We start from the raw sequence: 18,604 nt of genomic DNA on the forward strand, positions 1-18,604 counted from the left end.
AAGGAGTTACGTGGAAGATTGTGGGTTTATCTATCTTTTCTGGAGAGGATTTTGAATGTGTTACAAGCCTTGACCCAATTTAATAACCAATACATTTTTGCACGTGTTTAGATGACACAGTTCAACTTTTATTTAAGTAAATTCCTAAACTTCCATTGATAGACAGGAAGAAACTGGGCTTTATGGAGCTTAAGTTAATTTATTTTGCAAAACAGAGGAACAAAGTAAGGTTCCCCAAATCTCTAGCGAAAAAAAAAATTCATACACCTTACCCACCAAAGGTTTACATGCTCTTCTAAAGGTTAGGGCTCTGTGTTCCCTACTTTCAAGCTTTTGCATTCCAGCCATTGTGCCAGTGGAAATGTTTAGCACTGGAGTCCCATCTAGCTGTTTAAAAGCTGCAGGCTGAACTAGCTCATGAGTGTATACCCTGCTTTGGATATACAGGACTACATACCAAGCTGGTTTTGGCATGCTTCCCACTGTATTTAGGCAAATACAAGCATGTTTTGGATACATGGTATTATTCATTTGTGCTTATTTCCATCTGATGCTTTTCCAACTCTCACGCTAGGCGAGTTTTCAATGGAATAGAATGAACGCCATAATTCACACTGATTTTAAAAAAACAAACTAAAAAAACTAAACAGTGTATTCCTACTAAATTAGATTAGCTGCTTTGTATAGAGCTTTGCTTCATTTTGTAGTTTCTTTGCTGGAAACATTTAAAATACATTGCAAGACATTATTACTTGTCATTGTTCTGTATTTTCTGCCATTGCATTCTTCTTGCAAATGTGAATGTCACAGTAAGATTTCTGGCCAAGTTCACATTAAAATATCACAACAGGAAATGTTACTTACAGAGTCCTCTCGGATTGTGTCAGATTGTTTAAAGAGGACACAGCTAACAATTCATGCATATCATGGAAGGCTTTTCTTTCAAATGCAGAACTCAGTGTTCTTCCTATTTGCAGCAGAAATGTTTAGAGCAGAAATTACTTTAAGGGAGCATATTTCATAAGTTAAATGCTTAGCACCCTATAAAGGGAGAGGGATTAGCAGAGATAGCTTCAGCTTTAAGAGGAATAATTCTGTGCATGGAATTAGCTATGGACAGAAATGATAACATTTAGATTGCAACCAGTACTCATGAGCACTGTTCGTTGGCTGGAACAAAACTGGCAGTAAAAAAAACCCCTGGATATCAGCTTGAAGGTTTTAAATTTCAAACCTAATGTACACAAGTTACACAGTGGATTTTTTTTTCTTTTCTGTAATTTATCCCATCTGCACCATTTCATTAGAATCTGTAGGCCATAGTCAATGGGAATTTTAGGATCAGACTAACGTACATTTAGGCTGGAACACTTCAGTGTGCACCAAAATCAAAGTGCTGTGTTTTGGTGACCTGCCAATACAACCTGGTGTTGAGCCTGAAGGCCAAAAATCTTCAAAACACCTCAGCACCTTCCTCTGGGTGGAGAGCTAAGAACAGTGGAAAGTGGCTGCTTTATTTGTGGCTTATGTGGAAGGTAAATTCTAACAAAAACCTGGCTCAAAGCTCACCAGAGGAAACGGGCTTAGACCCTGAGCTGTCTATGATGTTCTGCAGTCCCAGGCACAGTACGGACAGTCCCTCTCTTATTTAGAAGAGAAACTCTGTCTGCACATTGTCATTCTACTTTATAGAAATATATCTTGAATCCTTTAAGTCTCTTTTTTGTTTTACATCTGCTTCCTACATCTGGGACTGGGCACTGAGTGCATGGGTAACCTTTTGCTTCACAAAAGTTATGTCATCCTGGACTGAGTAGCTGTGGAATCATTATTTTATGAACTCGCCTTTTTGTAATTATATTTGAGAAATATGGTACTATTTAGGAAACTGGATGCTTTGGGTTTTGAAGGCATGTTTTATATTACAATTCATTAGCAGATGAACTGGTGATGGGTCAAAACAATGAAGAAAGTAGATAAACTGTGGTGTTCTGTACTGCTGGTTTCACTTGATACCTTCTCCATAGCATAAACATGCCACGTATGGCATAAATTGCTGGAATATCGAATTTCTAGAAAGTTTCTAAAATGAAAATAATGTAAGGCACCATATGTCCATTGTGGCTCTTCACAGTAAGAGAAAGAAAAGCAAACAGAATGACAGGGGAACATAATTTAATAGGACTAAATTCGCCCTTTCTAGTGCTCTCTGCCTAATACAGGAATATCAGGAGCTGCTGGTTGTCTGAAGGCAAATGTGACAAAGCTGAAGCTCTGTTTTGAAAACCTAACAGTTGAAATTTCACTAAAGGAACCCTTAAGAGAGGAGTTACTTTTTTCCCCATGAACTCATTGGGAGCTTTGCCATTGACTTCAAAGGGCAAAGGATTGGGCCCTAGTATATATAATATAGTGCAGTTATTTAATTAGAAGCAGATATCATGAATAAGAATCCTCACTGGGAAGAGTGGAGCAGATTTTGCTATGGATCTGTTTAGTACAGATTTCTGTGTCTAGCAGAAATCATTCCCTTCTAAGGAACAAAAAACCATCTTAGACTTTGGGGTACTGTGATAACACAGTTATATAATAAAACTTTTATTCAAGTTATTTGGTAATTATTTGGTATATTTCTTTTCCAACCTGTCTTGGAATTCTTGTGTGAGGATGAAGACACTCACTTGAGCTGAAGGCTTTTAAATCTGCTTATTTGTAAGAGAAAGAAATGCTTGCTAATAGTACAGAATAGACTGATATTACTAGAAACCAGAGGCCATTTATTAAAGGACTGATAATGTATCAGTGTAAGCTAGGGGAAAAATTTAGACAGTGGGCATATCCCCCAGTTGTAAATGTTTAGTGGTTGAAGGCAGTCCTTGTAACTGCCCTCTCCCTTTCTTTAGCTCTGCAAACAGACTGACCTGTGTTGGCTGAATGGTATTTCCTAAGCAATTTAGATTTCAGGGCTTTGCTGACTCACCTCATTTTGCCTGACAGCTCAGGCAACAGTCCTAGGAGCAGTTTATCTGTCAGATTTGAAGCGTAGAAACCCCCAGGTTAGGAGAGGAAAGAGGAAAGGGAGAGGAGTGCCAGGCAGCTGGGGGCCACACCTTTTCCAGCTGGCACAGGTGTGGCTGGACAAGTCTGTAACTCTTTGACACTCCAACAGTTTCATTCAACAATTTCATCCCTTTGGAAAGGCTCTAAGGGTCCTGCTTGTCATCTGTAAGAAAAGCATCTCTACAGAGAACCATACAACAGTAATAGCAATTGTTGTCTATACCTGTGTAATAGAAGGTGTTTCCAAAATGTGCTGCTGTCGAGGGGAATCATGTCACACATCCTAACAGCTTTATTCATCCACCACCACTGAAACAGCCATCTCTCTATTTACCTCACTAAATCCTCTTCTTCTCTGCCAGGAATTCTTGCTCTGTTTTCTCTTGTCATTCTCACTGTAGTACTTCTATTGAAATACACCACTACAACTACTTAAATATCAGTTTCAGTGAATGCACTGCAAATTGTGGGCAAAAATGCCTCCGACTTCAAACCTTGTTATTTGGTTAGAATAGTGCCCACATCACTTCCATTGAACTTCCTTTGGACTGAAATACAGGAAACTTTGTACTTTCATGAACTCTCTCAGCACAGAAATCCCTGAACTACTACAGCTTAACAGCTGTGGCTGGAATAGAGTGATCAGCATTTTGTTCCACAAATTACATTTTCCTATTTTGCAGAGATCACTTCAAAGGCCAGCTGCCATAAGCACTAATTTAATTACAGAGGATGCATATGGAAGTAATTTGAAAGGGATAAATAGCTTTCTGTATTATCATATCTTCATAATGACCTTCTTGCATGCTGAAATAAATAATACTTGCAGGACTTGCAGGATAGGGTAAGACTCATTTGCAAAATCCTTCAAATTAGGAAAAACTACCATTAAGTATTGAAGTTTTAAGCAAATTCCAACATGTGATACTATTTAGTGCCTAAGATCCTCATGAAGGAGCAGCTGTTAGACATCCTTCAGAGAAAAAAAGACCAAAGTTTCAGTATTGTTGGCTTTCCAAAAAAACCCCAATGGATACCTAGGAAATTAGAAGTGTTTCACCTAAATTGTCAGTCAGTGGAATAAGTATATTATGCTGATCAATATAAAATAAGCCACTCAAAAGAGTGGAGAGTTTCATTATAGAATACATAGTAAGATTACATAATTAGCCTTTGAAACAAAATGTTGGTATTAAAGTTGTTATCCCATGGTATTGATACTGTTAGTCAAAGTCAGTCTTTAGGTGCATTGTGCATTTTGGGGGGTATCTGAGGGAAAGTACTTGACATTTGAAAACCACAACCAGGACACTGTTTCCTCTGAAGGCTCCAGTCCCTTTGGTAAATGAATTTGCAGTGTGCCTTTATGTCCACTTTAAATAATCACCTTTTCATGATACTGTCATGATTGATTATCACTAGATGGTGCTCTTCACAGTCCCCAAAATCATAGGTAAGTGAATGTAAATACAGTTCTACCTTGGAGAAGTTTTGGTTGAAAGGTTTAACATTTCCTTACTGAAGCTGAAAGTATCATTCAGCTCAGTTCCCCTCAGACCACATAATTTTAAAGTGCAGAATTAATGCCCCCAGGAAAATTTGTATATAAACCAAGTCAAGAATCACAGAATATCAAATTAATCAAAATCATAACATCAAATTAGTAATTCCAAATCTTCCTTTCACTTCTACATATTATTCCCTGCACACAAATAAAATGTAATCCCCCTTAAGGAGGGCTCCATAAATTTGTACTAGGGTTTGACTTGTGGTTTCATAATACTGCAGTTAGGACAAATTTTGATCTTAGAAAAAAAACTGACTAAAAAATATTTCAGTAGTTCAGAAGGAAGTGGCAGTTGTAATCCTTTAAAGAGAAAACAAAAGTATTTCTGCCTATATTAATATAATATTCATATTCATATAATGTTCATATATTATGAACATTAAATAGTAATGTTACACACATCTATTGATTACATGCAGTGAAATAATAATTTAAAAGAGTATAAAAAATACTACCTCAAACCTCAGTTTCTTGCAGCCCAATATGATTACAGCCTGAGCAGGCAGGGCTGGGAGCCCTGGAGGTGTAAGAACTCTCCCAGGTCTTGTATCCAATTTAAATCAAATTTTGAGCTATATTAAAATGGTGTTTTTAATAAATTCCTCATTACCCTTTCTCTGCCCTCATTTTTAGTCTGTAACAGTCTGTAATACTAGATCTTCATTTTACTAATTTGATGAAGAATAGACTAACATGAAGTACACCAAATCCAAGACTGCATCATTGACCAGCCATGGTGTTGGAAATCTACCCAAGTTTTGCAGCCTAAGCCCATTTTTACTCAAATAGTTTAAAATTAACAGATCAGTAGTACAGGTGTGATGTAAGTAAATTTTTCATGGTTGAATCTTCATTTTGAGGACCCTGATGCAGCTCCTAAACGTGCTACATTTTAAAGTAATTTTTCAGATCCCCAGGATAATGTAACCAAAGCATTTCTGATTTCATGGCACAATTTGTGACTACAGAAGGGGGTTGACTTTAAAGCCTCTTGTCATTCTAGTTTCAGTTTTCTTCCTCTATATTTACAGGAACAGTGAGAAACAATCCAATGAATCTTAATGTAGTGAGAGGCCCATGAATGCCTCTTTTTCTACACTGGCATGAGCAGTACAAAGGCTACAATAATTAAGCCTGAGGAGGTAGTTATGCTTGTGGCCTGTCATTTTTTTAGAGTTACACTATGAACAAACAGAGCACTGAATTGCATGGCCTGAGAACAATAGTGCCCAGCCCCGTACCAGCCTTCTGGGTCACTCACTGGTTGTTTGCTTCCAGCCCTGATTTGCATAAGAGGCCTGGAAAATTTGCAGAAGCTGGGAATTAGCACAAATTGATATGGGGTGCTAATTGACTCAGGCAAAAACTAAAGAGGCACTGACCTGTTCAAACCAGACTTGGATTCAGGCCTTTGGATTCCTGCACCATCCAGTGCTGAAGAACTAAACCCTGGCACGGTTCATCAGCTGCTGGGCCCTGGGATAAAAATAGATAGGCAGAAATGGGATCATGTTTTAGCATAATCAGCTGCAACTGAAAAGGGTGGGAAGGAACATTTCCTCTTCTGGAAAATGCTTTCTTTTCAGATGTTTCAGGTGCTGCTGTAGCATGGCAGTTGAGCTCACCTAAAATGAGAGCCAAACCAAATCTTTCCCCAAAGCCTTTTACTGCTCTAGACCCAAATACTTTTTTAAAGGTTGAAAAACACTCATTGTTGCATGTTTGTGGGCAGGTGTGTTCCATCAAGAGCAAGGAACGTGATTTATTTCAGTGACTGGATCAAATGTGCCGGATGCAGACGCAGTGATTCACAGCTGTAGGAGTTCCCTAGTGCCTCAGCCCCGTGCAGTGCTTCTCTTGTCTGATAAACATCTAAAATGCTTCTTCCAATAGTTTTCCATCAGATCATAGAGAGAAGAAAAGATATGTTAGGAAATCTTCTCTGCTTTTAGAGGTCTGTAGTACTGCAGACAGCAGTGTTCACCTGTGGGGATTCACATAATCTCATCCTATACCTGCATGTCCCTTAAAGCAAAAATTGCATTTAGGTGCACGTGAATTTAGTTTAATTTAAAAATTTTCATGAACTTCTGTGGCTTTCTTCAGTTTTACATTTACAAGATGCTCTCGGGCCAGATGATATTTTCATGTGCTTGGGTTTCCTTTTGGCCATTTAACTTGGCTCACACAGGACTTGTATAGTTTCTCCTTTATCTTAACACAGTTAGTCACACCCTAAACCTGTATCTCAAATACACATCCTGACACAACTGCACTTGGCTGGTTTTGACTTGTTTCTTCCATGCTAAAGAATGTACAGACCTCTCTGACACAGTGACATCAAAATGCTTTCACTGTGTTTTTTCAATTTATTGCGTAAGTTAATAAGAAAAAGGTAAGTTTCAGGGCAAAATAATAAAGAGAAAATGAAACTGGACACTGATTCTAGCACTGAATTTAATTTATGGAGGTGCTGGCCTGTGACATCTCTTTAAAGACTATGTAATCCTTAAAAAGTGTGCTTCCCAGAGAAACTTGAGGAGACACTAGCAGTTCATATAATAGGAGCTTTCCCTCAAAATTATTAGTAAGAGGTGTCAGCAAAGTCTTCTGAGGCAATCTGAGTCAGTTTATCATCTTTTAGGTGAAAAAAAGCACTGTACATGTTCACATTCCTACTCAGTTGCTTAAAAGGTCACTCCTGATCTTCAGTCAATTTTAAAATGACTCCTTACATCACCAGCATGCTGAAAACTGTGTCTGACTGTAAGAGTTTCTTAAAAAGCTAAAATCAGTGCCATGAGATAAGGAGCTTCACAACCTACCAATTTTTAATGTACATAAAAATTTGAATTGTTGGGAAGCACTTGCTCGGGAAACAAATACAAAATTATGGAACCAATTTACATAAATGTCTTTTCAGTTTATACCTGTGCCTTCACAAGTTCCTCCTGGCCTCTACTCCTTTTGTTTGGTGCTTGGCATTTGGAAAAATGCTGCAGATCAGGGTTGGCTTTGACATTACTAGGGGCTTCCTCACACTCTTTGGAAAAATCACCCATGAATGTCATGCTGTCATATTGCCAGATGTTCCCTCAGACCATTTGACTGCTTTTTCTTTCACAAATAAGCTCTGAAAGCAGCACAGTGCATATGAGAGGAGAAGGCAGTGATGTCCATTTCTTCTGCTGCTTTTGTCTCCTGTTTTCAAGTTAGTATTTGACCTTTGTTAGGAGTTGACCCACTTTCCACAGGGAAATGTCACATGGAGGCTTTTGGATTTGTAGCTGCCAGAGTCTTCATTTCAGAAGTACTTACAAAAGGTGCCTCCTAATTCGGTACAAGATGCAGTTATTTGTTGCTTTCCTATGTGGTTTTCAGTCTAAAAATCAAGTCATGAGGATCTGGCACGGTTTAGAATTTAAACATACTAAGGTTACTTGGAGGTTCCACAACAATGCAGCCAAGTCAGATGCATCATTTAATAGTGGAAAAATATGCAGGACATCTTGGAGCAAAGTTGGAGCAACAGTAGCCACACAAAATTAAAAGGGATTGATAGAGTAATACAACTAGGGCTATCTGAAATCTTTCTATGACCATGTTGGGGTGAAATCTGATGGCAAGCAGGTATTTTATGGCCACATGTTAATCTTCTTGAGCAGGATGAGTTATTAAATTAAATTCTCAAAATGAGCAGCTCTTTCATGTGCACTTATATTTTCCAGATGTTCGGTACAATCAAGATTACCCTGTTCATTTGCATGTGCTTGCTTCTTTTGTTGTTATTTTTAGAAAATTCTTTAAAATTATTATTATTCTAACATCTGAGTAAGATTTGAAAATATTTCTTATTTTAGCCTCACAGCACTTCCCCACTAAGTTATCTTTCTTAATCCTAATTTCTATTATTTAAAGTTTTGGAAGAGACTGGGATTTAATTTAAACTAATTAAACAAGTAGAAATTTTGTCCTAGGTTTCAGTATTTTGAGGGATTCAGCAACATCAGTGATATTTATCTATCCTATTTAGCAGTATGGTTTTATAAAAATTACATCCATGCTAAGAAAAAAAGCTGTGGCTCAGCATAAATAACAACACTTCACATGGTGGTGTTTTTCAAGGCCCTACCTGCTCAACAGAACCAACGTTGCGGAAAGCCAATGCTGTGTGTTTAGCACGTGGCCATTCCCTGGCAAGAAATGTGCACCTGGAGGTTCTGACCCTCTGCAGGAATTTCACTGCTAAAAAATATTGTAAACTAAACATCCAACTCGTGCCTATGATCTAATGGCATCAGTTACCCTGCATCCTCTTCCTCTGTGAAAGGTTTGTCAGGTAAACATTACTTCAGCTGCAGCATTCTGCCTGTGGAACTTCATCCCTGACTCAGCAAATGGCTTAAAGCTGGCACAGATCTTGGACAAAGGTCATGAAAGTACTTCAGCATCTATCTGGGATGAGAGATGCCATATTATGCTTGTGTTAATACATAAAAATAATAATTCAGAGGAAGAAAATGAAATAAAATCATAAAAACGTATGCCAAAGGTCTCCTTGAAACAATACGCTGGCTTCTTATATTAAGAATTGTCAAAAATGGCAGCATTAAAAACAACCCCAACTGGCTCCTTCCCAAGCTCCATGCCTTTTGGATTTCCTTAAAAATTCAATCTTTACAGTTTCAGAATAATGCAACCATTGTAATTCAAGGACGCTCCCCTGCTGGTTTTGATTAATTTATTTTAACAACACAGAAAAGGTCTGCTGTAGCTCCTCTAGTAATATAAATCCCTGTTACAAAGGATTCTGTTGTCTCCACCTCTCTAATAAATGATAGTGTCAGGGGTTCAGAGCTAAATGGATGGAAAGACAACTTTAACAATTTGTCTCTGCTTATGTGTCTGAATTAATACCAGGGGTTTTTCCCCTTTCAACCTTTAACTAATTTATAACTCTGTTCTTACCTTCCTATATAAGCAACAGATCCAGTGAAATATTTTAATTTGCATGCAATCACACATTTTATACTTTAAAAATTAATATCTTGAAAAGAATGTCAGATGTCTTAAAAAATCCTCATAAAATAATTGAGGTTATCTGCTCAACTTTTTAAAACTTACTGTGAGTCTCATGATAAATGCAATTTTCCTTACAGTACCAGTTCGCAGAATCTTGTTCTTACCTGAGTTCCAGCTTTCTTTAAAATTAAAATACATTTCTGGATGTCCTGGACTGCAAAGTGATCCCATCCCCAAGGGAGAAAAAACCCCAAGCAACTCCAAGTTTTTAATGTTTTAATGTTTTTTCATGTGATACTAGAGAAACTGTTATTTGCTGGTTGCAGGGCTAATGGAATAAGCTTGGCAGGCCCACAGTCTGAGAGCAAAATTCCCAGTGAGGACACCTAAATACCTGTTACAGTTTCGATGGACAGAAATTGAGTAGCACAACAAAGCTGCTATTAAAATAACAGTGGCTTTCAGAGGTTGCAGAGATTGTCACAGCAAATTATGGCATGCAGATATTCTTCCAAGTCCTAAGAGTATGTGAATTCTCCAGCATTCAAGCAGCATGATTCCTTTTGGGAATCATACAGCGCTGGAAAAGAAATTGCTGTTAGCTTACTTATACAATTACATACTCTTGAACTGTTTTCATTTCACATAAATATTAAATACTCTTCTGTTTAAACTAATTGATTAAAAAATATTAAATAAAAGGAAATCAAACCATTTTCAAGCTGTTTCTTACAGATTTCTGGTAAACTTGCTGCTCATTTGACAAGCTGCATGTGTTGTTTCAACAAAGCCCACATGTGTGAGTGTATATACAGATGCTTTAGGCTAACATTAAACCATGTTCTATAGTAGGACTGTTTCTGTAGTCCAAATAAAGTAGGTAGTGTTTTCATAACTATCAATTCTTGGGTTATGGAGAATGTCTTCAAATAGAAATAGAAAGAGGTTTATCTTTACAAACAGGTCTCATTCCCTTAAAAGGAAGTTGTTTCTTTTTTCTTCTGCTTCTTTGGAGAACTGACTAGAAACTGGGAATGGTTATTGTATGACTCATTTGGGAAGAATAGCTGCAGTGTAAAAAGTTCAGAAGGGATTTTAATAAAACCAAACCAAATTATCTTCTGTTTTGGGCATGATAAGGATAGTTTGAAAGAGCAAAATATGAAGCTTTTCAGAATGCTATAAGTCAGCCTAATACTGTAGTGTTTTGAAGGGAAGGGAGAAAAGGTGAGGAAAGACTAAAACATTTTCCCCTAGTTTCAGTTCCACAGATAAGACAGAAATCCCCTTTCTTAAGGAAATTTTCATTTACTTTATTCCGGTCTGGTCTAGTCTGGCAGTGAGCTCCTGCATCTACCAGGCAAACAATTGACTGCCAAAACCAGACATCGAGCTTGGGAACGACCCCTTACTGAGCTATGCACAGATAATGGGACTTTCCTACTGCAGCCCATGTACTTCAGGTACTTGGAAATTCCCCCAAACACCAACACTGTCAGTTAAACTGCTGAAAATTATAACATTATTCCAATAAAACAACATTAATGCTGCTCTCTCACAGTAGAGACTGCAAATGCTACAAGTAAATATTATTGCATTACCCCCTGCATTGCCTTAAAGGATACAACAGCAAAGTTAGAACACAAAAACTTCTGTTAATGCTTTTAATTCAGCATCCTTTCCTTACAGCCCTCATGTTTGTTTTTACAGTTTTGTAAATGAAATCATGTCTTCAGCATGCCACTTAAAGTTCTGCTTCTCTTTGTGCTGCAGCACTTGAGTATCCTGCCTTCCAGGGGGTGAAAATGGGGTTATGTCTCATAAAGGAAAGATTTAGCAGGGTTTGTGATCTGTTCATCTTAGGAGCATGCAGTGAAAAAGTGCAAGCTAGCTCATGCAGTACCTGGGTGAGGGATGCTGACAGTTTAGAAAGTGTTCCATGCAAAACATGGGAAAAAGCACTTTTTTTTTTCCAGGTTCAGCACTAGTTGTTTGCACATTGCTAATCTAGCAAGAGAATTTTATAAAATTTTTATTTTTTCTCCCTTGTGTATATACAAAAGAATTGTAAAGGAATTTGCTGCATTTGTCACTTGCAGTGAAGTCACATTCCCTTAAATTTCAGACTGTTATGTGGTTTTCTGCTCGAAAAAGACTGTTATGCTTGTTTTCTGCACTGTTGTCCATTTTGTCCATGGCCAAGGTTTTCCAAAGTGCTAGTAGGAATTTTTTTTACTATTTTCACATGCTTGAAGCACTATGAAACTTTTCCCTGAGTGTTCCTCCTAAGACTGGTCTGACTGAGGCTGAAGTTATTAGAAAGTGATTTCAATGGGAGTTTCACATTTGGAAAGCAAAATCATGACTGTATTTTGGCAAGGCCATTGATGTATCTCAACTCCCTTTCCTAGGAATTTTACAGGAGAGTGCTGAACATTTCACATTGCCATGAGGCTAACTGCATTTGAATCTTCTGAATATATCTAGAATTTCCTGTAGTCTTCAAGCTAAGTTTTTTAAAAAAAAAGATTCAAAACCCTCTTCACCCCACTTCCAGCTTGCTCGTGTTTGACCATTTGGGAATGTCTTGGCCAAATAAGGTTCATGGATGTGTCACATGCACTCAGTTCTTTCTGCAAACCCAGAAATTATGACTCTGGGCTTTACAGTCTAGCCCAGATTTTATAGTAGAGCTTAGGCATGCAGTGCTGATCCTTTATGAGGTACCTGTGATGATGGGAGATCTACAGGCACAGCCATCATTTACCACTGCACAAGATTGTGAATAGATGAATTATAGAATTTGGATATTTTAATAGATTTTAAAAATACATATATTTTATAGATCTCACATTTTTAAAAAGGCATGGGTAAAGCTACTGTAGCTGCTGCTACTGTCCCAAAGTGCTGTTCACTGTGGGCACCTAGCAGGTTGCTGTTTGGGAAAGATCCTGCTGCTGGGAATAGGAGGCCAGCTGGGACAGGAGGCTCCTCCTTGACAATAGTCCGGATAGTGCCCTGCCTGATAATGAGGGGAGTGATATTTCAACAGACTGCAAAAAGAGAGTCTGTGCCTCTTTTAAAGGCCTACCCTGGACCTGGTTGCCAGGGAGCTGCAGGAGGGCCAAGGCTGGCAGCAGACAGGGAAATAATTCAGCTGAATTCAATTAGAGTGCATCAGTAGAAGTAAGTGAACAATTAAAATAAAGAGTTTCCCTAAATCAGAAAGGGTTATGACCACAGAAACGGGAACCTTTTCAGATTTCTTTATGCCATATTGAGCTATTAATGCTTCCTAACATGAGCCACTGCATTGCAAATGTGCTGAGGACATGATGGGTTCAGGCTTGCACACGTGGCAGGGACCCACCTCGGCCCCTCTGACATCGGGCATTTTTCAGGATCCACGGCAGGCAGAGAGACAGCAAGGCACTGCTTTCCCCACAGACTGAGAAGCTGCTGCCTTGGTTTGTGGATCAAAGGGAACCAGAGGTAACAGCACGAGAGAACAGGACTGTGAGCAATCCCATCCTTCCCCTTTCTGCTGAGGATTGCTGCTGAACACCTGCAGAGAGTGTTCCTCCAGATTTTCCAAATATCCTGATCAAACCACTGGCCAGGACATAACCCTAACAGAGGAGAAACAACCCAACACTTTACTAATGCCTTTGGATATCCTGGATCAATTTTCCTCTAAGTGCTACCAAATTGATTTAATGAGAGAGATTTTCTGGATTTAAAAGGAAGCATCCTGAGTATTTCCTGGACTGTAGATTTAATTTGTTTGGCACTGCTATAGGTATTCATCAGTGAGCATGTACCTAGTTTTAATGTATAACAGCCACTGCACTTCATACTAAAGCCAGAGATTTAGGAAGAAACTGGGTGTGAGAAAGTGCTGCTTGCAACTGAGACAAGTGAGTTCTTTGGGAAATATGGGAGTGCATTTCCCTACTGCTTAGACTTCCTTGATGGCAGCTTTTGCAGATATTTATGTCTAAGTGAAAAATCAAAGTGGAAAAACATAGTAATACACAGCAATAGCTATTAGAAGAGCATGTACTGCAAGAGATTGCTAGGTCATATATTCAGGGGAATAATACAATGTCCAGCAGAGACAAGAGAAATACTTAAAAGTGTTAAATAAAGAAGTACCTTGGATTTTAGGTGGTATTCTCAAATTATGATTTTCTGCCTAAAAGAAAACAAGGATAATGAAGATAAACACAAGTTAACGATGAGAAATAAAGGAAACAATCTTATAAAAAATAATAGGGGAGGAAGTAGCATACATTTTGAATATGAAAAAAATAAAAGACTCCAAAGAAAGTGTAGTGACAGTCCATAAAAATGTTACCTCAAACTGCTGTGGAATTTGCACCTGAGCTCCCATTTCATTCAAAGGTTGAAAATGACAAGTTTCTGCAAAGCAGCCTTCTCAAAGTTTGGAAAGGCCAATGGTTCAGATTATATTTTTCCTACTGCAAAGAAAAAGACTGACAGAGGTCAAGCACACAATTTGAAAGTTAAGTCCTTTCCCTGAGTCCCTTTCCTGTTGCTGCCTCCCCTCAGTGTTCCACTCTCTTGGTTTCTGAGTTCTCCTATGCATTAGTTGGCAGCCTCAGCTCATAGCAACACAAATTTAACACACAGCACCACCAGAATTCCAACTTGGTGTGTTTCGAATGCCTAAATTTAAACCAACCTTTATGGAAGAAAACTTAGCTGATACTTTTGCTGGAGGAAAATCTCCATGCTCACAACACACAATATTTGTTGTCTGATTTTTTGCACTCAGAAGCAGAAACCTAAATTGTTTGAAGATATTTTCTTTTTTCTTCAAGTAATACCTTTTTTGGTTATGGACCAGTGGTGCTGACAAATACCCAAGTCTTGCCAGGAGCTGAACTACTAAATGTCAATCTAGTCCATTTTTGACAGTACACATGCAAGATATGGCCACAGCTGTAAAATAACATTTTTAGCATGCTCCTTTAGAATATCTAAAATCAAAAACTGCAAGAGAAAGCAGAGCCAGTTTCAAACCTTGTTGTGTAACTGCAATAATTACTTGTGAAAGAAAGTAGCCTGATGCACAGAACAAGGATGACAACAGGTTCGGTTAATCAAAGTATACTCTAATGGAGCTAAAAATGGAGTACAAACCAAAAAGTCAGAAATATTATTCAAACTTCCTAGCCTGACCCATTTTAAATTGCTGCAATGTAGGTGAGAAGTCTGTAATATTTTGTGCTTATAAATTTTTAGGCATTTGGATGCCATGACCTAATTCTTAGCTTGGGCCCAAGACTGTTCCAGCAAACTCATTTTAGAAACATAAAGTTTTGATTATTGATCACATATTGATGTGATCAGCAGAACTGATTAATGGCAATGCAACATGCTGGAGGGCTCCACTGGAAGAGCTGGTTCCAGGAATTACTGCAGCAGTCACAAAGAGCTGATGAGGTGCAGGGATGAGTTATTAATCCACACAGAATAGTCCCACATTACAGGCCAGGGCCTAAACTTCGGAGTCAGATACAGCTTTTTCTGGAAATAGTTAGGGCTTGGGTTTCCAACTACTGCTCTTACCTGCAACCTGCCTTTATCACATCTGAGTTGTTAAGTGGATCAGTTCTGAACACATTTTGCTTATCTAATGTCTTATCTAATGTCTCACTGACCCTCATCCCTCCACAGGCTCTGACACCCACAGTGTGCTCCTCTGATTTCATTTTGCACAGAGACATGAGCACACAACTTCCACCCTTGAATTATCCACTTTTAAATTACCTTGGTCTAAAAAGCTGTCTTCAAACACCTTGAATTTCTTAGTCTAACCTAACTCCTAAACTAGGCCCTATTTTCTTCTGTTCTCTCCTTGGTTTTCTGGTCCTTTTCCTCCATACCCCTCCACATACATCAACTACATCAATTCTAACATCAGCTGGGGTGTTAGGGTCGTCTCTTTGGTCATTTCTACCAGGGAAAGCAACTCCACTGTGCTTCCTCCTGTTTAATGGCATATACACATCTTTCCTGACATTTCCCATTCCTTCATCTCAGGTGTTTTATGGAAGGGAGCTCAACAGGCACCAGGCAAAGGTACTGGGAAGCCCTGTGAATAGAACATCTCAGTCTGGGATTGTGAGGGTTATCAAATAAGGAAGAGCAGTAACTTAAATGTATTAACTGCTTCACTACAAACACTGTGTGCACAAGAAGATGTAAATGATGATGACAGTAGATTAAACTTGGTTCACAAGCCTTCAAATATACTCAGTATGACATTCTTTTTCATTTATGCAGCTGAGCAAATTTACTTCAGCCAGCAGGTGGGGGGTCTAAGAAAACTGTTTGGACTATAGAACAAGGAGACATCTGTACAGCTGAGAGACCTTTGAAGATATGCCAGATTTATTTGGGGGTTTTTGTCTTTCAATAAGAAGAAATCCTGGTATTACTTCTATTCCTCACACCAAAAATAACCCCAAATGACAACAGCATCAGGGGCAGTCATTAAATATCTTCTGTGTCCCTATAGATAGGGTGTGACAAAACAGAACACTGTATAAATGAAATATTCAATAGTTTACATGTTATGCATTCAAACAACCAGCAGCCAAACACATCTTTGAAAGTGCTTTGAAAGTTTCTTTGATATGAAATACAGAAGTTGCCAACTCCCAGCAAAAATCACCTATTGTTGCTGGCAAATAGCAACATCCCATTGCAGGATACAACTACTATTATTCTTCAGTATTTAACTAGGCTTGGCAGGCAGAAGGAGAAACAAAAATATACTCACATTCTGGCAATCTATTGCAGGCTGAATTTTAGAGCATTAGGCCATGTAACCATCTTGTCCTATTTAGGAATTTTTTTTTGTCTAGATTCCTTTGTTTGGGTTTGATAATATAACTGCAGGCTGATCCAAAATGACAATAAGCTTCATTCCAAGTGCAGTAGGAGAACGCAGGCACAGATGCTGCTTCACTGCTTGTCCAGAAGGAGGATTGCAAAGGATCTGTTGGGCTCCTAAAGGAGAAAGTCTCTTGCTAGCACCTTTCAGGCAGAATTTGTAGTATTGCTAATTTGCTACATTTGTACACAGAACAGCAAGGTACCTAAATTTCAAGCCAGCATAACAAATTCTCTCACAACATAAATGTTCTAAGCATGAAGCTTGGAAAGACTGGATTGCATTCAAAGTTTGGGTGAAAAAAAAGTAACAGTCCCTCTCGTGCAGCTAAATTTGGAAAGCAAGAGACCCCAGGTCTGCTCTGCAGTGGTTTATGGACTTCTTTAAGAACATTATGCTATTCAGTACAAGTCAGGCCCACACTATCCCATTCCTCAACAGGGGGCATTATAGCTCCCTTGCTTAATAAGTGGAAACACTGGGAAGGTCTTTGCTATTTTCCTTCTATATTCTCTGTGCTCTGCATTACATAAATCCAAATTTTCCATTTAAGATTACTAGAGATTCAAATGAACCTAAATGTGCAACTATCTTTTGGCTGCATCTAGACAATTGCTTTGCCTCTTCCTTTTATGATAGTCCTTCATCATTAAATCTTTTGTGTTAAGACAGGTAACTGGAAATTTCAGGCTTCCAGTTCGCTGTTCAAATTTGGTTTTGAAACTCTGAAGGATACAAGGGGTAGAGCACATTGGAATTTCTTTATGAGCCCTACTGGTAGCTGTGCTGTTAGATCTCCCATGGCCACTGTGGAGGAGATGGCTCCAGGCCCCATGGAGACATCCAACAATCATCTTTCCAAAGTAACTGGACACCGTAGACATTGGTGCAGCATCACACAGAGGCCTCTCATATGTTATTGCAGTCTTATCTTTGAGCTTTTTTCTCCTTGGATGAGTTCATTTTTTCAATCCTAACATGAATTTGACACGATTTTTGGCCAAAAAGCAAGGCTAGTTCTGTGCCAGAAAAGCCCTGGATAAATGTGTCAGAACCTATTTTCATCTGCTTGAGTCTTCCAGAACAACATTTAAGCCCTTCTCCCCATCCAGAACTATGCCTACCTTGAATGCTTTGTTTATTTGTAGGATAGCTAGGCAACAAGGGAACAAGTACCCATGACCTGGTAAAACTGCATTGTATTAAGCTGTGTCCAACTCTTTTTTTAATGTCAAGAGATTAAATCAAATGCAAAACCTAGACCAAAACCATGGAGCTGTGGGTTTCTGATGTTATCTTCATCTCTCATTTCAAAACATTAATACTACTACCACCCAGCATCCCTGACAGAAACAACTGTAGCCTTAACTCCTGATCCAAATCCTGCAGACTCTTGAGCTCACATTTGCTTTTTTACCATCAGCTGAAGATGCAGTTTTGATCAATCTTCATCTCCTCCCTGTTAGAGTGCATAGAGAACAATGTGTCGTGACTCTGAGACCCCCAAAACGAGCTCTTGCCAGAGGAAGTGTGTGCTACCTGATCAGCTGTGGCTCTGCAAAGGGCTCTGGTATATGACAGAGCCAGGAACAGTGTGAAGGCTGTCAGGCTGAGTGTGAGGCAGGTTTGTCTGCCCTTGTATCCCAGTTTGGGAACTGGGAGTACTGGGGAGCACTATGGAGGGGTGCGGGAGTTGCTTGGATGCGTTCATTCAGGTGGAGTCAGATTTATGAGCCCAAGCTCAGGGCTGTGGCTGCAGCCAGCAGAGGCAAGGAGGATGCTGCAGCCACTTGTGGGAGCAGAGTGAAGAGATATAACAGAGAACAAATCTGGCCAATTTTTTCAAGTGTGGCTTGGCCTCAGAACTGCTCAGAATCATTGCTGTATAATATATTAGATGTGCCTGAACAAGCTGAATTTCTCGTTTTCTTGGACAATGAAACAATATTCCTTCTTTTCTGTACTATAAATTACTGAAAAATACAAATTGAGATATCCTGTTGATATGTGGGTTTTCTTTCTGGTTTTGT

At 38.8% G+C, this 18,604-nt stretch overlaps 1 protein-coding gene and 1 long non-coding RNA gene across 3 annotated transcripts in view; one reads left to right on the forward strand and one right to left on the reverse strand.

Annotated features, from left to right (window-relative positions):
* SYNPO2 (synaptopodin 2) overlaps positions 1-18,604 on the forward strand; it is a 77,590-nt gene that overhangs the window by 4,670 nt on the left and 54,316 nt on the right. The gene's annotated exons all lie outside the window — the stretch shown is intronic.
* LOC117244242 overlaps positions 1-18,604 on the reverse strand; it is a 35,839-nt gene that overhangs the window by 4,657 nt on the left and 12,578 nt on the right. The window contains exon 2 of the long non-coding RNA XR_004496943.1: positions 6,010-6,103. This is a non-coding gene — a long non-coding RNA (uncharacterized LOC117244242). The remainder of the gene's footprint in view (positions 1-6,009; positions 6,104-18,604) is intronic.

The sequence above is a fragment of the Parus major genome, chromosome 4, assembly GCF_001522545.3.
Source record: "Parus major isolate Abel chromosome 4, Parus_major1.1, whole genome shotgun sequence".
NCBI lineage: Eukaryota > Metazoa > Chordata > Aves > Passeriformes > Paridae > Parus > Parus major.